At 38.7% G+C, this 22,666-nt stretch overlaps 1 long non-coding RNA gene across 1 annotated transcript in view; it reads left to right on the forward strand.

The window, feature by feature from the left end:
* The first annotated feature begins 3,409 nt into the window (after nt 1-3,409).
* The window catches only part of LOC310897287, a 35,660-nt gene continuing 16,403 nt past the window's right edge, over nt 3,410-22,666 (forward strand). Inside the window, exon 1 of the long non-coding RNA XR_014582188.1 lies at nt 3,410-4,197. This is a non-coding gene — a long non-coding RNA (uncharacterized lncRNA). The remainder of the gene's footprint in view (nt 4,198-22,666) is intronic.

Below are 22,666 nucleotides of genomic sequence, written 5' to 3' on the forward strand. Positions count from 1 at the left end.
GCAGGTATTGCTTCAGGTAAATGGCACACAGGGAAACCCCACTGATACGTGCTTCCTCTGAGATGAAAAGTGAAATGGGAGCTGACCGCAAGGGCAATGTAAATGTTTCCCTGGCACTACAGTGACTAAGGTAGGGAATCCTCTGTTGGGTGACTACAGCTCCCAGTATGTAGGTGGTGGTGTAGCTGCAGTACTGCAAACTGTAAAATATTGCCTCAGTTTCGACAAAAGAAGTAAAAATATATTTTGTTTATTTAATCTTCCCAGTGCATCTCAGAAGCCCTGAACTATGTGCTTGAATCCTTTATTGGTTCTGCAACAGAAGTGAACTTGCCACACTGACATACAGACAGCTGCAAGAAGGTAGGTGTTTTGCTATTTTCATAACACATAAAATGGTCTAGAAAGCTAGACATCTTGTTCAGCATTTCTGAAGGTTTCATGAGTACTCTTCAGTAAAAAAATGACTGCTCAGCCTACTACTAAATCATAGAAATGTGCTTATTTTGCTTGTTCAGTATGGAACATGCACAGATTTTTTCTCCCTCCTGTTTTTGCACAGGCTAGGTAGCCATCTAACCACATATATGGGAAATGGAGGATTAAAGGATACAGCTCTGGTAGCACATGCACAGAACTAGCATGACCGTTTGTATTTGTGAACATGGTTACCTGCAAATACATTGTGAAATGCATATTCAAAGCATTGAACCAAATGCCTTATGCCATCACAAGGCTCTGTTTAGTTGCAAAACCTCTGTCCTGCAGGACCTGACAGTGGAAGAGCCTGCATTTTTCTCTTTCAGAGAATCTCAGCTTTGATACTGAAGAGCTACTGCTTAGGTTCTAAGCATCTGGGTATTTCCCCCTCAATAGTCCCTTGGCTTCTCTGCTGCTGTGTTAAACACAGTGTTGGATTCATTGTGACAGAAATGGATTAAAATCAACATCTTTCACATATGGTACTGATAGCCTACAGTTATTTCATGACAATGAATTTCAGTCACTATGCAGGAACTGTAGTGTTTTGAGACTAACTTTCAAGAGGCTGGAAAATGCATTCACTTTGTCAATCCTTTGAACACCCGCTACTGCCACCACTAAATTGTGTTAGAGATGGGCCCTGAGTTCATATCAAAATTAGAGGCTTTTCCTACTATAGGTTGTATTGGTGGGTTGAGCTAGATATAGTCTGTACTTGTGGATTGGAAAGAGAATTTTCACAATAGGAAATGTTAGGGTACTGCTGAAATAGACAGCTCTCTGAAAGATGCTTCTGATTCACCTTTCTTAATGCAAATAGACTGAGAACATATCTGCTCATTTTCCATTTATAGCAAAATGAAGGTAATTTGTAGCCAGGTGAAACAGAATCTGGGGAGAGATTTCATACAGTACTTACCCTGAAATGCTAAATTTTTGTTTCAAATGTGGAAGATTTCAATAACACAAGGCATTTATAAATTGTGTTGTTTTTGTGCTAGTGTGTTTTGCTGCAGCTGTGCCTTTGTGATTTCAATATTTCATTCAGCTACAAGAAACAGAAAAGGGATCACACACTGAAAAATACCTATAGCATCCATCCAAATTTCTGTTTTCTCAATGCCCTTTGTATTGCAAATGCCAGTTTGTTTGTTTTTGTTTTTTTTTTTTCCTCAGGTGGAAGCATTTAGGGTGTTTATGAAGGTCATGTTTTGGGCTAGCCTTTATCTAAGTTACCTCCAGTTATTCCATCTATATTAAGCATCGGTGGTATGTTTTTATTCTTTTTCTCTTTACATTTGTTCAGTGCAGAGTTCTCTTCACTTTTTCATCCATTCAAGACATCAACTTCTTAGGCCAAGGAGGGATTTTGCTGAAATTGAGTTTGGGGGCATTTCTGAAGTGCTCTAGGGTATTAAACCAATAGAATAATTTAAGCAGTCACATCCTTGTTCTGAGGGCATGCTTACCATTGAATTGCTTTGAGTTATCATATCTTTGCACAGCTTTTGCCATCATATTATTTTGACAGACTTTTCAGGAACTTTCCCCTAAGAATTTTCTTTCAAAATATTCAGTGCTTCCTATGGCTAAAATGAGATTTAAAGAAGCAGACCTGATTTTAGTAGCAAAGTTTCATTGGGATGAGATTATGTGTAGCTATGTGCCTCCATTTCAACAACTGTCACTTTCCAGGCTAGTAATGGAAATGGGGAAGGTTTGCTTGTTTGTTTTATTTTTTTAACAGCAATGGAAGTTGTGTGTTGAGTGTCCAAGAATAGAAGGAGGTGTGGGTACAAAGGCTAAGTGGATGGGTTTTGGAGAACTCTATAGAGCAGAATGAAACAGATTTGCTGTCCCATCCAGCCTGGCCTTTTGGGAACTGCCCCTGGAGTAAGCTATCCTTAAAATCACACATAGAATTTGTCTTGAAGTGTGTTATTTGGAGCAGGTGAATGATGTGTAGGCAAGCTGTTGATAAGCAATAGGAATGATGCAGGGACCAATGCTTCAGTGCACTCTCTTGTCATATTTTATTTAGTAGTAAGCCAAGATGCCTACAAAATCAAATAACACAGTAATATGAAAATATTACTGGCACTTATGAGCATTCTTTCCAATGCCAAAGGCTTTAACTAACCCAGTAATAAGTACAGCTTCCTATGCTACAGGTTGCAAAGCCGGAACCCTGACTACAGCTCTGACCTTAAACTACAGACACTCCCTGCAAACAAGTTTGATTAAAGGGCTTGTCCCTAATCTTACACCTATTTTTTTTTCTGTCTTTTCAGGATGTGTAGAACTATTCTCTAAATTGGATGGTTGAAGTTGTCTATTTTACAGTCCCTAACCTTAATTGCATTCCTGGAACTGGCTCTGAGGGGTTCAAAGCCTACTGTAAAACAGACAATAATGTCCAATCCCAATTTGTTCTTTTCTCTGTTTTGGACATTTTTGTGATTCTTAATCATTGAAATGTAACCACAATTCTAACTTAAACTTGTATCTTTGGGTAAAAAATCTTCTACTGGAAGACAGTGGCAATAACTGTGTGAATTGTTCTTTTTGTCTTTGGAAACTCTGAAGAATCTTAAATAAGCTTTTTGAGTGTTTAGACTTTTTCAATACTAACTTTATTCCAACCATAATACTTAACTTATCATAGCCAGGGGACCAAAAAAATGAAAATGAAGTAAAAGTCCTTATCAGAATGAGCACATCTCTGTATTCTGTAGGCTGGGAACAATCCAGGAATAAAATAGGATCCTTAGGCTTTAGATTTCTTAACTGTAACCCATAGACCTAAGCTTAGTTATAGACAATGCACTGATATTAATGATAAAAGAGAACAATAGCCTACAGTAGCCTTAGCCTACAATGCTAATCTTAATTATATGATGTCTCTAATCCTACAAGAATTAACAAAAAATACCAATTCCGAGTCACAAATCTGCTCCTGTCTAACAGGACAATAGAGAATCAAACAGTGAGGGAAATCATATTTTGAAATAGAATAGAATTGAATGTCCTGGATAGGCACCAGCCTTCTTATAATCTTCAGAGATCTTACAGGATTCAGAAAGAAACAGAGCAATGGATAGAAAAGTAATAGTCTTAAGAACTGAAATGATTGTTGAATTTACAGGGCTTTGAGTGGGTAAAGTGGTAGACTTCTGTCTTTTGGAGATTAGTTGTGTGTGTGTATTCCAGGTTAGCTAAGTATGCAATTGCGTTTATCATTAAAATTGTAAACTTAAAGCTGAAAAACAAACAAACAAACAAAAACAGAAATACTGGATCATGCCAGGCCATGATGTTACAAAGCCAGATAGGGTTAATATAAACCACCCTCCTTGCTCTTGTTGAAGAACAGGGACTAGATCCATAGATACATGTTTATAAGTTTTGTTATAAAATACACATTCTAATATATTTAATATTATGTAATACATGCTGTATTGGGTTTACGTGGCAAGGTTTTGGTAGTGGGGTCTGCAGGGGTAGCCTCTGTGAGAAGTATCCAGCAGCTGCCCCATGTTAGATCAGGGCCAGTTTCAGCTGGCTCCAAAGGGACCTGCCGCTGGCCAGCGCTGAGCCAATAAACAATGCTGTTTGTGCCTCTGTGAGAGCAGTTTTAAGAAAGGGGAAATAAAACCTGCTGCACAACAGCAGCTGGGAGAATGCAAAGTGAGAACCAGCCCTGCAGATCCCAAGGTCAGTGCAGCGGGAGGGCAGGAGGTGCTCCAAGCACGCAGCAGCAGTTTCCCTTTCCCCTGTGGCCTGTGGAGAGGCCCCTGGTGGAGCAGGCTGTCCCCCTGCAGCCCATGGGTCCCACACGGAGCAGATCTCCACGCTGCAGCCCGTGGAGGAGCCCCCGGTGGAGCAGGTGGATGTGGCCTGGAGGAGGCTGCGGCCCATGGAGAGCCCCCGCAGGAGCAGGCCCCGGGCCGGAGCTGCAGCCCGTGGAGAGGAGCCCACGCAGGAGCAGGGGGTCTGGGGGGAGCTGCCGCCCGTGGGGGACCCGTGCTGGAGCAGTTTGCTCCTGGGGGATGGACCCCGTGGTACGGAGCCGTGTGGGAGCAGTTCCTGAAGAGCTGCTGCCTGTGGGCAGCCCCCGCAGGCTCAGTTCGGGCAGGACGGCATCCCGTGGGAGGGACCCCACGGGGAGCAGGGGCAGGGAGGGACCGTGAAGGCGCAGCAGAGGAGAAGCACTATACTCTGACCACAGCCGCCATGCCCCATTCCTCTACACCGTTCAGGGGGAGGAGACTGAAGAGGGTTGTTGGGAAGAAGGTGTTTTTAGTTTGCTTTAAGTTTCTCACTGCTCTAGCTCATTAGTAATAAGTAATAGATTACATTAATCTCCCTATGCTGAGTCTGTTTTGCCTGTGATGATAATCATAGAGTGATCTCCCTGTCCTTATCTCAACCCTTGGGCCCTTTTCATATATTTTCTCTTCTTTTCTCTTTGAGGAGGGGGAGTGAGAGAGTGGCATGTGGTGGAGCTCAGCTGCCCAGCTGGGTAAAACACATGCCTGTGTTATGTGTATTATATATATGTGTGTATATATATATATATATATATAAAACACATATATACATATAACATGTATATATATAAAGTACATATATAGCATTAGGACTACCAAAAAAAAAAAAAAAGCAGAAGCAGTAGCCCCGAGGTCCCACTTTAAATTCTCAGATTCTCCAGAACAAATTTCTGCAAGTCCTGCAGCAGCTTTAGATTTACTAATGTTGAGTCCAGCGTTAACCTTTTCCTGAACTTTAGACTGGAAAATGAGAGAAAGGCAATGGAAAACAAACTAAATCTCTCAGTTTTTCTTACTCTGCAAGTCTGTCCAAATACAAGGGATATTCAGGCTATTCATTTTCTATATCCACTTCTGTCCTTAAAAAATGATGTCTCTTGCCTGAAATCTTAAAAAATATCTCTGACTCCACCTTTACCAGCACTCTCCAACGCCCACCGAGTTCAGCAGAGTTCTTCAGGCTTTACAGATTTCCTAATCCTAACCCCATTCCTAACCCTAACCTGAAATTTGGATTGAGGATCATTTCCAGTGGCAGAGTAACAAAGTAAGGCTTTGTCTTAAAATGATGCACAGTTTAAGACAACTGATCTTACACTGATGCTTAACAAGTCTGCTGAAATACAGCAATAAATGTGGCTGTGGGTGCCACTAGTTTCCTAGTGCAAATCCTAAATCTAAAATTGTGTGTAACCAAGACTCCACTGTTCACACCAGAACATAAACCCGTGCTTGCTACTGATTACCAGCGTTCTTCATAACTCCTTGCATCAGGCTGAATGGGGTCTGCAGTATGGATTCCTGAAGCTTTAGATTTCCTAATGCTCTCCCTAAATTGATCCTGAAGCTCTAAGTAAAATCATAATGTGGATAGGATTGTTTTCTAAAAATTTCAAATTATCTTGATATCTAAAAATCATGAAAACCATTCACCAGGATCCTTCTTTTGAGTCCCCTCAAGGCAGGAGAAGGACAGACTGGATTTCTCCCATGTTTTGTATAATGAAAGTTTGGCTTAGTGGTTTGGCCAGAATTAGGATTCAGGAAAATAGGGTCATGTTCCCAGTATATTGCTGGATTATTAGGGTTCTTTTGGGGTTGGAGAAATAACTAAGACTTATTGCATACTTGTATAATTTCTTCAATATTCAGAGTAATAAAATTTAGGTGAATATTTTTTTAATCTGTCCTGTGGAGGTGATTGACTTTATTAACAAAATTCCCACATAGCTGCAGATGACAGATTAATAAACTGATATATTTTTAAAATTAGATCAAAATATGAAAGTAGCCAAATACATATTTATGTTCAGTGTCAGCAATTCAAATTGCTTTGACCCCAGCAAGGATAAACATCAGAGGGAGAGAAAGGATTCATCTTTTTCACAGCCTTTTTCTTTCTTTGTAATGGAGGTGTGCAGCTGTATCACCAGCCTGGGTATGACTTGCTGATGTTCTGTGCTTTTATTCTTAAAACTTCAAATCTCTTACAAATGAGGGTTTTTCTACTCATTCCTTTGTTTTTCTACTTTGCTACTCTTCTTTTCCAGAACATACCTTCTTCCATGCAGAGGTTCTTTTATTCACTTTCTTTGGATAGAGAAGCGGGCAAATGCTGCCTCGAAGGATTTAGTAGCATCTCATTTTCCTTTGACAAATGCTTTTGCATTGGCTTTCTCTTGTCAGGGAGTGTGTTGAACAGAAACTTCATTTACTGCCTGACAGCAATGATCACGTATGTCATTCTGAGCAATGGGGACAGACAGTGTTTAGAAAGAGAGAAAAATCAATGATTTCCAGGGGTGGGGGGCTCCCTCCTTTTACAAACCCCTCTTCAGTAAAATCTAAAACCATATTATGTTACCGGCAGCAATATTAATACTGCTTTTAATAATTCATTTGTGGGTTGCAATTTAAATTACTGTAACTTTTACAATATAAAATCATATGCAACCATTGGTTGTTCCTTGATGCCTTTGAATCAATAATTTAAAAGTACTTTTAAGGCTTTAATTGAGCCTCAGGGTTAAATAGTCATTATAATGTTGTCACAAGTAAGAAAGAAACATGTTATGCCATGAGATTTGTGAGTGACCGCAGATTCTTGGCTTTTTCACTTGTATTTACTGCTTATCTATATTATGTGAGGCTTTAATAGGAATTGTCACAGGGAGCGAAAATTCTGGTTATTGACTGTCTGAAAAACAGTCCTCTGAAGGGTTTGTATGAAGTCTTTAAAAAGCAGCTAAAGAACATTAAATAGTTTATAGCATGCAGATGGGTTGTGCAAAGATTTCTAAGATTAACTTCATGTAAAAAAGTCAGAAACTGTCAGTGATCAGACTGACATGTTCCTTATGTAATGCCGCTTATGTATTTCTAGTGAATAGATTACTAAAAAAAAATAAAGATACCAACACACACATGAATACATACCAGGACTCTAGTGCTACCTTTAGTTTGTACTGATAATTAAAAGAAAACACATTTACAGAATACCTATGAAGCTAGATAAACCTCTAAATTAGATGTCAGTAAATATATATATATATATATATATAGCATGACAATGTATAAACTGACTTGAAATATGTATAGGGTCTCAGTTTGATTTCACCTCAGAGTAGTTACATGATTAATATCACACAGCAAGTTAGTGGGGGAAAGAGAAATATTAATTGCATGTTCTATAGTGAGAGGATGAATTCTAAGTATATCTATAAATAATATTGATCATGAATTGTGTATTCACATATCTTTTGTTAGATCCAAAATCTACTGCTTTTTCGATAATACCTTATTGTTTAAAGGAATGCTGATTATTACAATCCTGACTTCTCAAAGGTTTAATGAGAAAGTATCTGTTTGACAATATTCCGTTCAGATTGAGAAGATGAAAATCATGAGGTTTATATTTGCTTCGATCCAAGATTCCAGTTTTAGAAATGAACTTGAAGTTTATGTGCTCTGTGCCACCGAAAGTAATTTGTCTTTTTGTGGAACAGTTGATGGCAGCACTGGTACTTTCGGTAAGGGAGAACACAGAGAAGTCTGATGTCAAATTAATGATGCTATAAATCCACTCTGTGGCAATATCATACTGGCCACCTGGCACTTTGTCTACTTTGGTTTTTGAAGCATTTTCTAAACTTTTTTTTAAAGTTGCAGCTGCTATTTCCTCACTATACCTTACAGCTGCTTCTAAACTAAGAATCAGAACCAGTTGGAAGGGACCTCTTGAGATCACTTGCTCCAGTCCCCCTGCTCAAGCAGAAACAGCTATAGCAGGTTGCCCATGGACCAGTCAGGTTTTGAATATCCCCACAGATATCAATGGATATGGATGCCTGAGGATACTTTATACATTGCACCAGTTCTAGGGAAGTTTACCCTGAGTATTATGATAACCATCATGCTCCGCCTGGCTTGTGGGATGGGTTGTCTATTATTTTGATGAAATGTAAGCACTGTCCTAACAGACAAAAACCTCATTTTGGACTGTCTCCACTTTAACCTCCTACCTCTGAGCAAGACTGTGTTTTTGCTTTCAGGGGCAACTGCAAGTCTCAGACAGCATCAGGTATGGCTTTGTATGGCTCCAGCATTTTTACTGTAAGTGTTATCTGCTCCATGTGTAGGCTGGCCCACAGGGCACCTTCAAACCTGAGAGAGCTTCCCATTTCTGTTCCTAGCAGGAACCGTGTTATGAAGGTCAGGATTTCCTTCCGAGTCTTCATCTAGTGAAGGCTTCCTCCTCAGGCTGGGCATGGGCCCATGCCCTGAAGTTTCTGATCACCCTCTCAAACAGCCACAGGGACCCAGGGCACTCCTTTCAAAGTCTCCTGGTGCAAAGGACAGAATAGGATTCACCTGGGGGCAGTTTGAATCTACACTGAGTTCAGGCTGACTATAAGAAAAAATACAGATGACAGTGGTCCAGAAATGAATAAAGATTCAGCCTTCCCAAAGTAGGATATTTGCAGCACTGACTATCTGGACTTTCCTACACAGGCAGTTTCCATCTGCCACCTGCTTGATACCGCAGGTTCTTTTCTGAGATTGATCCCATCGGGTTGTAGCTTACGGTTCCTTTTCCTGTACTGTAGGAAGGACACAGCTCCCTAACCAGATTCTGTGCACATTCCCACAATATCACCATTCAGCCAATAAAGAACCGTAGTATTCATTGCAATTAACATGTTTCCCGATTCATTGGATCATGAAGGGGCAGCAAACAGTGTGAACAAAAAGTCTGATGAAATATAACTGCATCTCACAGTGCACCTGAACTGCCTTACAACATATAGGAGTTATTACATCCACATAGACATACAATTCACCATGGTATCCAACTAAAGCTAAGATTTATGAAAACACTCCATAAGAACTTAAATATGAGAACTAAATGGGCATCATTACTCGCCCACTAAAAACACCACTTATTTCACCAGCTTGAGTTTACCAGCTTTGGAAGCATTAAAGTTTAAATTATCCTGCAGAGATAAGTATGTGGTAGCATTGTGGTTATGCAAATATCACCATTCACAGGCTCCACAGTATAGCAAAAAGAGCTGATAGGAATTTCCATTACTGTAGTAGTAGTTGTTTATTAACATGTAAAGAGGCAGTCCAGGAGCTATGAACAACATCCTTTTCTTGCAGCCAGTGTTCCCAAGCACTCAGCCATCTGCTGGACTGCCTACCTGTGATAATCACCCCTTCTCCCTGCCAAATTTTGTGCTGCACTATGCATGACATTTTAAATGATTTAATGGTCTAATTTGCATTTTTCAAATAATTTTACATGCCAATTAATTTCAGTTTATGGTTAATCTCCCCCTCCACAAATACTGTTAGGGAAAGAAAGAGATAAGTACAAACTCAGCCAGTTATGGATAAGTCGGAGAGGGTGCCTGGTGTGTAAGAGAATGGGTTGGAGGGGAAGGAGGGGGCAATAGGAAAGGTGTGCATTGGGGGGCGGGTGTCTCATCTTGGTGGGTTTGTGATAGCACCAGAATATGCAGGAATGTTATGGTTTGTGTGCATAGCTGACAGGCAGCAGGGAGTAGAGAAGAGTGCTGTACCTGTGCCCTGCTCTCCTGGGTGGTGCTGGGCCATCTGGGCCGTCTGGAGTAGCTTCACAGGTCATGGGAGCAGTGGGAGTCAGAGTGATTTGCTGGTTTGTTTCTTTTTTGCCAAAGTTTGGCTAAACCCATCCTCTATGTCCGTCCTGCCCACCTTCCAGCTGCTGCCACTGCTGAGTGCCTGGGTCCCATCAAAGGCATCCAGGAGGTCAGGGAGGGGTGTCTGGAGGCAGCAACGCCTGCCAGGAGCTGGGCTGGGTGCTGGGCCATGGAGACCCTGGGCAGAGTGGCACCAGTGAGCAAAACATAAAGGACAGAGCCCGGAGCATAAACTCCTGTCCCTAGACTTAAATGTCAAATAAAGGGGAAGGGAAGGGAGAAAGACAGAAATACGTCCTTGCATCATTTTGGTACCGTTTATATGATACTGTAGATACCCAAAGCACTGTATTAACTGGACATCCGTAGCTAAGCCTTTATAAAGGCTCATCTTTCTTCATAAAAGTCTTCCCAAATGATGCAATTAAGCCTTCAATATTAAAAGCTTTTGACAGATTTAAATAGCAAATTGCACCTCAGGGGACAACCGCTCCAATCAAAAAGCTCCAGCATTGGTCGCTTTGGGTGGTCGTCCACCTGAATGTCCTCATTTCCCATCAGCAGCCCTGACAGACCATGCGTCCCCCCGTACTGTTGTCATCTCAGCCTCTTCTGCTGCTGTGGGAGAGGTGTCAGGCTGTAGGAAGGGTTTCCCAAAAAAGCTGACAGAGGATTTGCAATATGAAACATGATGATTAAATGCACAAAATGGTGCAAGCCTTCAGTATTTTTAAAGTCTTTGGGGAAGTCATTGCTGTCATTACTTTTTGTGATTAAAAATGGCCTAGAGTTGCTCTCTTCAAAGCTGATTTTTCATGTTACTTAAATGTTTGTTTTTATCCATTGTGCTAAAATGTCTGTTGCTAAAAATTAAGGAGACATTCTCAAGGCTGGCAGATTTAGAGTATGACATTTTCTATGTTGAATGCACTTCAAAGTCCTTGCAACATCCCATACTGATTGATTTTTGTCAAGACCAGTCAATTCTTTTTTATTTTATCAGTCCTTCTGAAAACCAAACCATGTGTGCATGATGTGTGTGCCTGTTTTACAAAGAAATTATACTTTATTACCAATCTTTCACACTATCACCAGGGAAAAATAGCATAGATTTATAGAGGAATTTAAATGTACTTATCAACATTCCTGCAGAGAAAAGTAGATATGCAAGGTTTATTTTTGTTTAAAAGTGTGAACTCATTTTTTGTTACTGTTGTGTATTATATGCAAAATAGATTTTTAATGGTTTTGACCATTTGCCTCTAACATAATATCTAACAGCTTTTGCAGATGAAATGGGTGCCTGGCACCCATAAATTGCTAAATCTGTAGCAATTTACAGCCATCTCCCACAGTGAATTAAATCATGATCAAAGTTGTAATTTAATTTGGGAAAATGTTGAAGCCCTTCCACTTCTTCCTTGAGGGGAAAATATGCACAATTCTGCAGCTTAGACCAAGGCTTTAAACATGTATGGCTGTTGTTGAGACTTCAAAAATGAAGTAAGGAGAACATGTGGTTCATAATTCTTGGTCTTCTCCTCTGCCTGAGAATAATTTTTCCATCATAACATTGTGCAAGACAAATGAAAAGTCTCTTAATCAAGGTGTTGGACTAATGCCAGTAGCCTCTTAGGAACATTTACAAGAAGTTGTCACCGAAATGTGACCTCCATTGATACCCTGAAGCCCCTTAACCTATATGAAGTCCCAAAAGGAGTTGTCAAAATGAATATCCATACAAAATACACAAGGACTTGGAGTGATGCCCAAGCTGTTTTTCTGTATTTCACACCCTTCATATTTTTATTAGAGAATAGAAAATCAGGAAAGTCAAAAGTGTGAAATGTATACTCATACAGAATATGAATGATGTTTGCAAAACATTCTTCTTAGCTATAGAATCGACAGTCCTATTTAAAACCAAAATAAATCTACATCACTCTAATGTCATTTCTAGTGCTGAAGGAACCTGTGCCTTTTCCATCCCATCAGATATTGTCATATTTCTATAATTATGCATGGGGGGATATGAAAACACAACTACTTTGTGAAAGAGAAGAGTATAAGTTAAATAAAGATATTGAATACGTCTGTTTAATGCTACCAGAATGCTCTTAGGTCTTTAGCATAAGAGTAATAAATTTGTATAGGCACTTAAAGTGCAGCACTTATGTAGTGACAGAGCACTTACAACATCCTTACAACACTTCTGTGAGGAAAGGAAACCACCTCACTCCTTTCATAGTGCATGGAAGGAGAGAGAAAAACCCTTATTCGCTCAGAAGCCCATGAAGACCTCGAGCCTCAAAAAGATTTGGACTCAGATTTCCCAAATCCGAGGTTAGCAGCCTAACTTCTTTGCTATCTTTACTCTCTGTTCAGTTTATCAACAAAATTACATTTCTTTTTCCTACCAGTAATGCAATAAGACAATTATTTGTATTATTGTCATAATAATGCAAATATGATTACACAATATTGTATTCTTGTATAAAATGGCATTATTTTATTATTGTATTACTGTATAAAATTGTATTATTGCCATAGTAATACAATTATTTATATTAGTTGCACAGAAAGAAGACCTTAAACAGGGAACATGCCAATGAAATCCAAGTATTGAATTGTTTATTGATTCTCAAAGCTTCTTAGAAATTTTTGGGACCCTAAGCAATCTTTTGGATTGCCTGCTTGCATTGGTGAAAATGCTGTCCTTCTCTCCTGTATTTTGTAACTTATTTGATTGAGCCGTCTGTAGAAAACACAACAAAACAAAAGACAAACTACTCTGTTAGAGCTTTGTCATTTCCAAACCCATCTGACAAAGGTGGCAGGAGCAGACAGGATGCAAAGGACCAAGGCTCAAAGACAGAAATGTGAATATGAGTGAAAGGCTTGAGGACTTGTGAGTACTAAGCAAAATGAGGAAAAAAAATAGAATGGTTAAAAGGCAGAATAGTTAGCGACAAAGCAGCAGACAGTATGAAGCAGCAGAGGAATGGTTCAGGGCAGAAGAAACCCTTCAGACATCAAAAAAAGAGCTTCTTCCAGGAGCAGGAAAGATCTCAAGGAACAGGAACCCTAGGTAAGAAAAAAACAATAATAACTGGGCTAAGTCCTGCTACTAATGGCCAAAAGGACCCCCACTGAGTATGAAGGAAGAAAATGAAGCTGGTATTGAAAACTTCTTTGATGGTAGGCAGCTGGGTAGTTGTCTCTTCCTCTCATGTGTCACTGTTGAGCATGTCCTGAGCACCAGTGAGGTCAGGTTCTTGAACAGAGGACACTGATTCCCTAATGTGACACATGGAAAACACACAAGCTCTTTTCCTTTCCCTGACAGCACAGGTGTTGCAGCAGCTGCCCACAGCGTTCCCTTCCTAAACTCACTGACTGCCTGTTGCTGGCTACCTGGCTCAAAAACAAACAAATTGTTTCCCAAGCTACGAGGTTTGATTTCCATTCTCATCCTTTAACTCCAGTGTCTCAAAAACATCTTTCCTTAGTCTTTAAAGGCATTATGTTGTCCAAGCTCTGCTTCCATTCCCCTGATTCCTCTTATTATTATATTTTTTTATTTATTTACAAGCCCATTTTCCCTGCTTTTAAACAAATCTCTTAATTTACCATTCTTATTCCTTTTTTTTCCCCCCCGTAATGTATTATGTTCTAATGAAATTTCCAATAGCACAAATAAGACTTCCTTTACTTCATTCTTCCTCATATCTCCAATTAAATTATTTGTCACAGCAGATGATCTTTACCTTCCCAATCACTGGTAGACATCCCAGCTTTCTTAAGTTCATCCTAAGCCAATGCATACATCATTTATTTCACTTTTCTCATTTCATTCAAAGTCTATACTGTCATTCCACAAAGCCATTTGTATAACAGCTTTGTAAAATGGGAAATGTCATCAGTACCTCTGCATTTGCATATATTTGCACTAAGTATATGAAGAATGGCAGAAGTAAAGTGAATCTTTAATATATGTGTACTGATATGTTTCATTAAATTTTCACCCCGTTTCTCTTCTTCCTCCAGTGCTTCCTCAGGATCCCTAATGTGTCATGATTTGACTTAATTTTAAGCTTAGCAGATGCATCCTGCTGAGGCGTATGTCCATATTTTAGAGACAGAGAATATGACTTATTGTTAGAAGTATGATACTTTAAAAAACAAACTGCAGAGGCATATGGACTCTGCAGTTTGTTCAGCAACATTATTATGTACATTCAGTATGCACCTAATAGAACTCTTTTAGTGTAACTGCCTTAGCGTGATCAACTGTAGGCATGGCACTGGATAACGCATAAATTCTGCCTGTATTCATCAACATCCACACTGAGGTCGTATCTCTCTTCTGAATTTTCTTGGTATCTTTCTCAATTCTTGTTATGGAAAACCACTTGAATTTTCAGCTCTTTCTGTGAAATAAATAAATAAAAATTGATGTTTCCTAGAAATACCTATACATGCTGAACTGAACTTTATTCTTGTTCCATATAAGTGAACATTGTAGCCTCAATTCTACAAACCTTAAGTAGTATCTTGAACAAAACGGAAGTGAACAGATCTAACTAGAAATATTATATTGCTAACTGTTTCCTTAACACCTGTGGGGATGTATCCACAAAAACTATGAAGATGTCTGCCTTCATGGGCAGGGAAGAGAAAGGAGCTTCTTCCATGGAGGCACCTGGTATTCTGAAGGAGGTCTCCCACTTCATTAACTATAGGGCAGGAGTGGAGAGATTAGCTTTGCGTGGCTACATCTGAGGGCTATGAGTTTCTGATGGTTATGATTTTTAACCATTGTTAGAATCCCACCTCCTCACCCGTTAATGAGGCAGTCAATTGGTTTAAAGCAGGTTCTTACCTCTCACTATTTCCCATTTGCTGCCTGAGCACCAGCAAAACAGAGTCTGAGTGCACTGGTGGTCAACGGCAGTTACAAAGCAGCTTATGAGTTTTAGAAATACAGATCTAAAGAACAAACTCCTCTGTTCTGTGATTCCACTGCATTTTTGATTATTGTAAGAAGTAAGATATTTGATCTTTGATTTCAACACAAACTTTGCCTGGGCAAAGACTCAGGGGGCCTGACCCAAGCAATTTCAGATGAATTTGGGTCTAAAGAGGACCACAGACAGGAACATATACAAATACATTTGTCTCTTTCCTGCTCTGATTTCAGATATTCTCTTTAAATCCATGATGACAGAAAGCCTAGCCGCAATCATTTAAAAATTTTTTGAGGGACCTTTCCTTATAAATCCCATAATTATTACGCCATAAAGCATGTGTTCCTTCCTATTTCTTAGAAACAGTTTGATATATTTCAGAATAATAAGCAAACCATCCACTGCAGCTTGTCAAACTTCCGCAACCCACTTTTAAAGAAAGAAGTAAGAAGCAGACAAAAGGTCTAGACTACCACATAGCTACCCCTGGGAATAACACTTACTGTGATAAGGAGTTGTTGAGAAACTCTATTACACCCCTTCATCTTTCTATATTCCTGCTGATTGATAACTCCTTTTTGAAAGGTATCACTTTCCCAATTCATCATGCATTTAACAAGCACTTTGCAATTATTGCAGAATTTTAGTGTTTTAACCAGTGAACCATGAATTGCTAAATTAAGAGGGGGGGGGAGGGGAACAACACAACGACATTGAAAATATGTGTTTATATTGTTTCTCAGTAACTTTTATTGGCTTATATTGCTGGACTCATTCTGCATGCAAATAGCTAGGTCTCTGAGTGTCATTAAATGTTAAACTAGGATCTGGCCTTGCAGTCCATTCCATCCGGTCCTGTGCTATGTTCAAGCAACTCCTTCTGAAAACAGGAGACTTCTATGTGCTTGTAACTTGTGCACTGAGAATTGCAGAACTCCCAACTGTGATCTCTCCAGATCTTAATTTCCAGTCTGAGGAGTAAAAATAATAAATTTATTTCTTGCCCTCTTTGTTGTCACTGCAAGATTTCAGGCAAGATGATGAGTTGGAGAGTATGCATGATCATGTATACAAATCACTGCCTGAGAATTCTCTAAGCATGTGGGTGCTACTGCCATGGAAGTCATTAATAAAGAAATAAGTCAGTAAAGCAGAACAGCAAGTTCAGAATGATAAGAAATATTTTCCAATGAAACAAAAAGTGTGATTTTTTCTTGTTGTTGTTTATAGTGCAGCAAAGTAATTCTGCATTTGCTGCTTTCTGATTTACATGCAATTATTCACTATATGAGAATTGAAATAAATTGCTTAAGTTCTACTTAGAAAATCACACTGGAACATATCTCACTAAAGGCTCATCTATCCTTTCTCATGTGCAAGTCTCTAGACACCTGACTTCAGTTCTGGACCATCTGCTAACCTCTGTCCAAATATCTTAAGTTTATCCTTTTTCCCGACCTTTTAGAATTTACATAATAAGCCCATCAACAAATATGGGGTTAGATAACCGTATAATTGAAATGTTATTTTTTTTCCTTGAATCTTGCTATCGCCATAGAGCTAGTAGCAGCTGACAGCATGATTAGTAGGTTATGCACAGTTTTGATTAGCACCAAGTATATTTTAATAGACAAGTCAGAAGCAATCTGGAAATGTTTGTTGATAAAGATAATTGGGAAGATAAATTCAAGCATGACTAAAGGGAACATGTGATCATCAAAAGTATGTTTCCTGTAGTCAGTTTTAAATGAGTTAATTCCACACACTGTTCTTAAATGAATCACGAACATTGCCCAAACTGGACTTATACAAATGACCTATGATTCCAGAGCATTTACAACCTGGCTTATTCTTTAGCTGGGAAAATGTCATTGAAAATCCCAAGTGAGTGGGAAGGTGAAAGACCAAACTGTTTGTTATACTGGTAGCATCAATTTCCAATGTTTTCCCCTTGTTGTCCAGTCTGTTCAGCTGTTCAGTGATACCATTTTGAGTTTCTTCTTTCCTTGTTCATCCTTCTCAGTATTTCAGTGCCTTTTTACAGGTGAGAGTACTTAATACCCCTTTCTATAATGTTGTACTTGACTCACAAAGCTCAGTGGCAATTGCAGTGTGCTGTTTCTGAAAGCACTGCTAATCCTCAAAGTATTATCTTGTTTGGGATGCTACAGGGCAGAATGCTGATCCTCAGCTCAGTCTTGACTTTCAAAAAACCCAGAATCCTTTTTCTACAATCTTTCACATCTGTAATCTGTCAGCAGACACCTCTAATCAGCTTCCTTCTTCAGATAGGAAGGGATACCAGTCAGTTCCATGTGAAGACTATTTTCAGGTTAATGCTTTTTCTTTACAGATACTGCTAGCATCCATCCATCATTTTTTCTAAAGCACTGCATGGCCAGCAGCCTTCAGTGTATTTGGCTGTGCCACAGACTCTGGCCACCTCAGATGCTCAGTCTTGCATAAACCAAAAGAAATAGTTAAGATTTCCATTTCAGATTCCAGGCTAGGTTTAAAGAATTAGTATGTGAAACTTTTGCAGGCTCCTTTAGACACTCCATCTGAACTTCTGATGGTGAGATATATTTTTGTTTATTTCATGGCTCAAAAGAGTTTTCCCTTTTCCCTTGCTTTATCTTTTGAACAGCAAATTCTTCTTCAAAAGTCTATGCATGTCCTACGTCCTTCAATTTGTCTACAAAATAAAAAATCTCCTTGTGCAGATTTCCCCTCCCCAAATTAAAACAACTCACAAAAACAATCAGCAGCACAGAATCACAGAATGGCTAAGGTTGGCAGGGGCCGCTGCAGATCATCTGGTCCAACTCCCCTGTTCAAGCAGGGCCACCCAGAGCAGGTTTCCTGGGACCATGTCCAGATGGCTTTTAAAGATCTCCAAGGTGGGAGACTCCACAACCTCTCTGGGCAACGTGTACCAGTGCTCTATCACCCGCACAGCACAGAAGTGCTTCCTCATGTTCGGAGGAAACCTCCTGTGCTTCAGTTTGCACCCATTGCCTCTTGTCCTGGCACTGTCCTGTCACATCAGTCATTGACACCACGCTCCGAACAAAAGGAAAGACAAATACAAATTTTGTGAATTATTAGTGTTTTCCTTTTCCTTTTTATTTTAATTGATGCACAATTGCCAACTGTCAGTTTGGGGGAACAAATTTTACATGGATGCAAGGAAAATGCTGAGAAAAGACTGTTTAGGATACATTTTCATCATGGTGATATAATTTTGCTTATCTATCATTCAAAAATTAGGGTCATTCAATAATACTACTTCCAACTCGCCCTACAGACCTGATGCTATATGTGGACTTAGGAACATGTTGCTTCTCTTGCATTAGTGTAAAGCAGAAGAGATATCAGTAAAGTCAATGAACTGATGCTAGTGACAGTAAAAGGAAAATTATTCCCTTATTCTTAGTAGTTGATTAGTTTAAACACCTTGGAGAACAGCTAGGAGGTATTTCACACACTAATAAGCCTGTCATTAATACTGATCCTGAGGCTGTTAAAACTTCGGTAAAATATTTTCAGCTCTTAAAAGCACCAGCATCATTTCATTTGAGAAGAAAGTTCTAGCATCAGTATATATATTGTTTCATTGTGATTTCTGTTTTCGTGTACTTATAGGAGCAGTATAATGAAAAGCCTTCCAAGAGATAAAAACTAAGAAATGAGCCTTTTAAATCACTAATCAAAATGAAAAACAACATCAGTGAAAGAGGATGAGTGCAAGTATTTATTATATCACATCCTTTGTCTGACTTATGAAGTGACACTGCAGATCTATATTTTTTTTCAATGTCTTTTTCCAGGCTTAGCTCAAGTTTGCAGGGGACATAGATCTTCCTTTGCCTCTCACAAAATACAACAGATATTGAATATAAGTGTCCATCTTTGTGACTGCAACCAGATAGGAGTTTTTTAGGGGCAATCCACTCGTGACTGACCGATTTCAGTAGTTTAGTAGGCAGGACTCAGGTGGGATGAGGAGGGTGGAAAAAAAAGTAACACAGTCCCAAGCAGACTTTCCCCCTCATCTCTCTGAGGCACTGTTTGGCAAATGTGCCTCTGCTCTTGCCAGAGCTTGCTACCTAGGGATTACGAAAAACAGTGGCCTTTGGCATTTAAAAAAATATTTACTTTCTGATCACTTGCATTTTACTCAAAGTTTGTCCATAAATAATTAGCCACAGTTTCTACCATATTTTTTAATATTCACATTATTTATATATTTAATATATTTTTTAAATTCATATATAAAAGAGAGAGATTTTGATAAGACATCTACATGCAAGCAATTGCGAGAATACTTAACCAGCACATCTGTCTAAAATAATACAGTGCCACATCTCTCATTTTGTCCTTTCCATCTTCGTATGCTTGTGTCTTTTAATATTTACTCCACTTCTCTTTCTTGGCATTTTTAAACATGTGTCTGCTATGCGTGGTTAGGGCTCCATTCATATTTTGGGAAACGCAGTAATGGGAAAGTTCTCATCTAGCTAACAATCAGTTTGTTATATGAAAGTTCTTAATAACATCCCGTTTTAAACCCTTGTGCATTTGCTAGAACTGTAGTTACTCACAACCCAGTTTCAGCACAATCTTTATTCAAAACCAGTAAGTCAAGCATTATTTAAATAATTTTCTTATCTCTTTCCTTGTCTTTGATTGCTTTTGGCTCTATGATACTCTTTAAAAGGTGAACGATAATGGTGAAAGAAAAATTCCTGGAAAGAAGCACTTGGTGGAGGGGGAAATTGGGAGTAAAGGGTACAGCCTAAAGGGTAGCCTTACTAGTAATACAGGAAATCCAGAAAGTACAAACATGGCATACATTCCTAAGCTGAAATCTGGCACAATCACAGGTGCACTTCAGACATTGCAGCTTCCCAGTCCTGGTTTTGAGCCTACCATGTAACTAACTTCACTTAACCAGGGTATGTTAAAAAGATACATATCTGTGACAGCAAAAAGTGATGGTCTTCATCAGTAGATGCAGATATGTTATTAGTTATTGATAGAAGGCACATTGATTGAGTCAACTAGATGTTCTTCAGAGGAATCATAAATTCTTTGTGTTCCTCTCCTTCTCTTCTGGTATAGGGCTGAAGGAAGTTTTCTCTAGGCCATTTAATTATTCTGACAGTATATGCTTGGAGGCCTGCTAGTTCACGAACATCTAAGTCTGATTTATGGTGCATGACATCACTAGTGTTAGATGGAAGAATAAAGTGAAAAGGTGCTTCACATCATAGTACTGTTAAAATTTATATAATGGAATTAATACAGTTCCACTTTTTTTTTGTTTGTTTGTTTGTTCTCTCTTTGACTGTGTAGATTAGCACAAAAAGCTGCCTGAAAACTGCATTAGAATGGGTTTTTGTGGATTTTCTTTTACATAAGATTCATGTAAAATCAGCAACTGCCACAATATAGCATAGTCTCTCCTATCCCAGGTATGCAGAGATCATTGTTACTTCTCAAATTTGGTGATACAATATGGCATTTTTGGTATGGTCAAAACTTTATAAGATCATTGCAGTTAACCAGTCTGACATCTCACATGATAAATACAATAGAATTTCAATGAGAATTTCCTGTCTAAGCATAAAGTTTCTGGCTGAGCTACAGCAGGATGTTTGGGAAAAGTCTATACGTTAATCACCTCCTTCTAGTGCTAGGTTAAAAAGAGCCTAATGCTCAAAAACAATAAATAATTAAGCTGTTTTTTAAACAGCTGTGAGTTTTAGGAATTAGTGACAGAGGCTGACCTAACTTCTGAATAAGCTGAGAATACCCATTTGACAGAACCAGAAAGACAGCATTTCTAAAGTGAACTAGGCACTAAATGCTAACTGATCATTATAGCTACCAATTTGCTGTGGGGTTCTGGAAATCAATTTTCTCAGAATGCTGAAATAGTGAGAGCTAGTTTTGCTTATGACACATTAAGGGTCAATGGGACACATGCTTTAAATGCCATAAGTGCTTCTGAAAGAAAGCATTTTTTAATAACTCTAGTTGTTAATGGCATTTTGATGCAGAGGGTTGAGGCATCAAATTCGTATCAAGATCGAGAAGTAGCTCTGTTGTCAACCTCCTGCATCTCTGTAATACACCTGTATGAAAATTCATCTTAAAGGCTTCTGCTACAGTAAAGAGAACTTAAAATATGACTAAAATATTGTTTTTAAGAAAAATGGGTTACTGCCATTACACTGAAGATAAAAGTGTAACTTCCAGACAGTGTAGGAAATACACTCCACACATGCTTTCTAAGACACATGTGAGAAAGGAACTGCCTGACCGCTGAAACCAAGAGAAGAAATTCTAGTTAATAACCAACTGGAAGAGCTTTTTTAATTATTATTATTTATTTTTAAAACTGTAGTCCAAAAAGACTGGGAAACATGGCATCATAAGCAAAGCTAATCAGAGAAGTGATACACGATATGTTCCTGAAAACTGAAAAAGGAATAATCACAAACACAAGGAGAAATGAGCAAAAACATGGTTAAAAATTCTTCTGTTGGAGGAATGCCCAATAAAACATGGAGCAGAACTGAATAAAAGGATGTCGACTGATCATTCCCCAAAACGTATGGATAATAACCAATGCTGTTGTTAACAACAGGAGATAAATACTTTATGCATTGTGGAGTTTTGAATAATGCTGTGAAAAAACAGGAGTTTGAATAGTCACTCTTAAGTGTTGACCATCAGCTTCTCATTTTCCTATTTAAAAGGAGATCTCTTGCAGCAGTAAAGAGATCTCTTATTTAAGAACCAAACTTCATTGGGAGGCATCATATTTTAGAAAATATTATCATATTACTTCTCCTGTTCCTCTACTGTCAGCTTTGTAGAGACTTTGACTTCTACTTCCAATCAATGAAACAAACTGTACTGCAAACCATAGGGAATCCACAGTCATGTATCCAAACTATATACATAGGAAGTAGAAGAACTTATTTTTCTTATGTCTTTCTCCTAACAGTAACACAAGTGATATTGCTGACTGTAATCACATGTAATAATATACAAGTCACACACTCCAGTGCTGAACCTACATTCTCAAAATGGAACAGTATATAGCAGCTTATATCTCTGTACATAAATAGTAGCATTAATTCTTTAAAGCTCAAATCTTATAAATGGGGTTAATTTTCCACCACTTTGGCTATACTAGTATTACTAATTTGATTTAATTCATCAACTGAAGTGGATGAAGAAACTATGAAAGAGTTCAGAACAGCGCCCTGGCATGTAAATGTCATATCAACACCAGAAAAAGACTACTTTAAGAATAAAATTGGAGGCTACAGAGGAAGGCAAATGAATAAACAAACAAAATCCATGCAATTTTTTTTCACGAGCAGCAGAACTAAACAAACCTTCTTTCCAATAGATTTCTGACCTCAGTTACCACCTGTATTTTTCCTGCAATAGTCTGAGCTCAATG

Source organism: Anser anser (genome assembly GCF_964211835.1).
Source record: "Anser anser genome assembly, chromosome: 3".
Taxonomy (NCBI): domain Eukaryota; kingdom Metazoa; phylum Chordata; class Aves; order Anseriformes; family Anatidae; genus Anser; species Anser anser.